Here is a 3,731-nt window from a genome sequence, read left to right as displayed (position 1 = left end):
AGAAATCAGCTGAATAAATATACTGGTTTATGTCATGTTTACCTTATGGACGGCAGTGGTTAGCAGCACTGTTGCACAGTTATCCTGGATTCGAACCTTCGGTCCATCTCAGGTCCTTTTGGAGTTTCCATGTTCTCCCCATGTTTGTTTCCTCCGGGTGCTCCATTTTCCTCCCACCATCAAAGACATGTATGTTAGGGTTAATAGTCCTGTCAGTGCCCCTGACCAAGGCACTAGCAAAAGAACCGGACTTGGTCACCCCGGGCACTGTACTGCAAGCTGCCCGCTGCTCCTAGGTTCTAGGATGCTAGGATGGGGTATAGGATGGGTAAACATTTCCCCACAGGGATAATAAGGTATACAAATACAAAATACCTTCTGTAATTGTAGTAAAAAATGTCACCACACTGCTATTGTACTGTATTTTGCTTGACTTTTCACACTCAGCTGTTGATGTGAGCACTGGTATATGGCCATATGTGACTCTTACATGTTGAAGCTTGCTTCTGTTGGTTGGCCATGTTTCAATGATCTAAATTAAACAGACTTATGTTATGACTTGGAGTAGGTTATGAAGTCAAAATCAAGTCAAAATCCACTAGAATCTGTGAATATAGCTACTATACCCAATTAAATTAAATTAACATTTAAAACGTGTTCATAACTGTAGGCCTATGTGCTTGGAAACACGATTGTGGTACACTTGAGGGGAGCATTCAAGCAATTTTTGCCTATACCCCAAACATCAGAAACATATAGCCTACCTTGTGTTTGGCAAATGTATATTTTTAATAATTGGGTTATTTATACGGCCCACTTCATTTCGATGTTATAGAATCAGAATCAGATTCTGATTCTGTAACATCGTCACCTTCCCTTGCCGACAATGTTGAATTACTGTGACATTTTTGGCACACTGATTGCCCAGCACACATTCAGTTTCATCAATAATTAGTGTGGTGGCTCCAAGACAAACAGCAATATTCAGCACCAGCTGGCACACAACCAGTGATTGTTGGCAGATGGGTAGACTGGGTGGTCCAGCGTCCTGTAACAGTAACGCCGCAGGTTCAATCCCTGCGTGTGTCTCTCAGTCATCATGTGTCCTGCCAAAGTGCCCTTGAGCCAGACACTGAATTCACATGTTCCTCCAAATATGATAATGAATTCAATCCTCTGATCCAGTCTCCAAAGCATGACTCTTTTTAGTCTTTGACCCAAAGCAGCTAAATGGTCTCTCAGCTCAGACATGTTATGTTTTATCTAGCCTATGTCCATAATGAAGTTCCTTATTAGGCTATGTTTTGCCCATGGCTTCTATCCAATGCATGTGCATTTCAACGAGACTACATTTTTGTCTGGCTCGATTGCAGGCTATATGCACACAAAACCTGTGTCAAGACATTGTGCGTTGAAATGTATGGTCTTTCTCAGCCCAAACTTATCTTAGCCCAAACGCTGCTAGTTTTGTTCACTTTTCATGCTAAAACAGCATCTTATTATTTCACAGACAGCAGGTGGTGCAGGAAGTTTCCCTCCCGGTTAGCTTACCATTGTGTAAAACACGTAGTAGGCTACTTGGTGTAATGGCCGCAATCACGAGCTGACTATGCGGAAAGATGGCCCAGAGTAGACAGTTCTGCGCCGTCACCGTGGGCTTTTCTTTACATAAGCGCCATATTGCTTTTGGCTTGCTGCTCACCGTGTTTTCGCCTTCGCCTACATTCGACAGTTTACATGATTAAAGTTTTACTTGGCTAAAATAATCACTAGAACCAAACCAAAGCCTGCCTTTTTCGTGGACTTTCGCGACATTGTCTCAACCCCCCCTCGCACCTGCTTTCTTGCCAATGCGCCGCCGATACAATGTTACAAATAAAGTAGCCATAACAGCCCCGGTAACTGTTACTATTAGTATGTAACCAAATTGTTTCAGCTGCAACCATATCAACGTTTCTCTGTTTTGGAGACGATTCTGAGAAACGCAAGTCGGGTATTGTGGCATCGCGGTTACCACGTTTTAACGAATATGTCTTGATCTGTACGTTATAACAACTAAACCCAGTCAAATCTTTCGGTTGGATACATTTGATAATCGGCAACGAGAAGGCTAACGTTCCCTGAGTTTGGCTGCGGCCTTTAACGAAGTAACACAAAGCCTATATTTATGCACGTACGGATTCAAAATTGCAATGCTCAATGGTGAGTTTATAGCGAGCTACGGTAGGTTATATAAGTAGACTATCAACGGCCTAGCCTAGTTTAGGCTAATAGCTCTGCGGTGATATTTAAGACATGTTATAGGATTACATTAGGCTATTTGTTCCTTTAGTCAAATAACTCCAATTAAAAGTAGGCTAGTGAGGCGAGCATCGTGACAACGGAAATCGGTGATAAGCGATTTTCGTGCATTAATTGCCTGACACCTACAAAATTAATTCCGTTTTGTTTTTTATTTGATTTTGAGCGCGTGCCCGAATGCACAGCGTTTACAATATAGGCCTATATAAATTTAGCTAGCCAATATATTGGCTATTATTCATAAGCCTACAGTAACAGTAACATAGTAACTCCCAATCAGAGAAGCGGGGCAGAGTGCACGTGACGTGAAGTAGGCCTATTGGAGAATGTCCTTTTTCAGGACGAACCCACTCAGCCCGACTCTATCCCTAGGACAGCCGAGGTAAGTCACATTCTATTTAACGCGTCGCGTTATAACATCTGAATAGCGTTGCTTTATCGCGCTCGAGTGAATGTAGCCCAATACGTCATACTCGCAGTGTGATGTTTTATAGCTGGTATTGTCATGGTTTATTCTAAATGTAATCTGCTGCAGACACAAAAAGCACACAAAGACCACACCGGCTCATCCACACACCAGACAGACGCGTATCACCAGACAATATGGGGAGCTCAGCTGGGAACTCGTTGTTTTTAAATAATTGAAATCGACTAACTTGCAGTTTTGTTAAATGAGACATGCAGGTCCGCCGCAAGTCTGATATGTTATTGATAAGGCGGATCTGCGGGTGTATTACTGGGTCTATTTTAGTTGTTTGTTTCATCCAACAAAATAGGAAAGAAAGGGAAAGAAAAAAACTTGTACGTCCGGCTGTCTCCACTTGGTCTGTGTATGTATGTTGGAAATGTACTGCTGCAGAACCATGCCTAGAGAAAGACAGTGAAGTTGCCATGTGATGTCAAGTTGAAACGAGGCTGAAGTTGGCTCCCGATTCGCAGCTCCCGATTGGAATTTTCCAATCCACCTTAAAAAGTGGAATAACGCCTCTAGATGGCGTGGTTCGACCATTTTCAAGCGAGTTCATGAACTGGAAAACATAGGTATATAGGAGGGATACGTTTTGAGAATACATTATAGAATGAATCCTGCATTTTGTTCATTTTTAATGTTGCATGCAATTCTTATTGACCTCAAAAAGGTTCTTCTATTGGTGTAAACAGCAGGAAAAAAGAGTTGATTTCACAGCTTTTGCCCATCTAGACTGCATAAAACCACGTCCAACTCACAGACCATTACACTTATTCTTTTCAAATCTGGCCTAGATTATAAAGGGGACATTAGACTCTCATTATAGCACAGTGTCTGATTTGTGAAAGGTTTGAAAAGAATTAGAGTGATGGTCTTTGAGCTGGACCTGGTTTGATGCGGTCTAGATGGTCAAAATCAGTTGAAAACTGCAATTAGAGCAGTTTCACAAATCAGAAATATG

Source organism: Poromitra crassiceps, assembly GCF_964638095.1.
Source record: "Poromitra crassiceps genome assembly, chromosome: 6".
Taxonomy (NCBI): Eukaryota; Metazoa; Chordata; class Actinopteri; order Beryciformes; family Melamphaidae; genus Poromitra; species Poromitra crassiceps.
This window is presented reverse-complemented; position numbering follows the sequence as displayed.